The sequence below is a fragment of the Myxocyprinus asiaticus genome, chromosome 45 (assembly GCF_019703515.2).
Source record: "Myxocyprinus asiaticus isolate MX2 ecotype Aquarium Trade chromosome 45, UBuf_Myxa_2, whole genome shotgun sequence".
Classification (NCBI taxonomy): domain Eukaryota; kingdom Metazoa; phylum Chordata; class Actinopteri; order Cypriniformes; family Catostomidae; genus Myxocyprinus; species Myxocyprinus asiaticus.
In genome coordinates this window covers 22,030,349-22,030,949 of record NC_059388.1, presented here as the reverse complement: position 1 = coordinate 22,030,949, position 601 = coordinate 22,030,349, and positions in this window count along the sequence as shown.

The following is a 601-nucleotide window of genomic DNA, read 5'->3' as shown; positions in this document are numbered from 1 at the left end:
CTTGAACCTCATGATCTGCTTATATGATGCAGCTTCCCTCCACCCTTTTTTAGACAGTAGGTTAAGAGTAATCTCAGCCAGTCCAGATTCCGAATTCAGAAGCCAACCTCGTCCCAGCTGCCGGCATCTGTGCTTTTTATCATGGCCTTTGTGCCTCTATGTCTACGGCTTTTCTTGCTGGTAATCTGGAGGTCCCTGAGAGAGGCGGCAGGGAGAGTTATCGCTCCTGAGATTACAAATTCTCCACACAGCCACGAGTGCATGGGAACACAAACAGAGGGTGAAAAAGAAGGATGAGGAAGAAGAGAAGAGAGGAAAGGAAACCATGCCCTTTCTTCCTCCCTTTCTCTTTATCAAAGCACTTTCTCATTTACTTTTAGTCCCACAGTGTAAAAGCAGCCTGAGCATTGGCTTTCACTCTTTCATAGGGGCCCTATTAAATGCAGAATGAACAGTCAACAATAAGAAATCCCATAGTCTCATCTGGAATGGTTTTTGAACAACGAGGCACCGGGTTTGCATACTTAATGCCACATGTTTCAGACTTTACATTCATGCAGTAATGAATGCATATCAAAGTAAGGAAAAAAGATAGGTCACA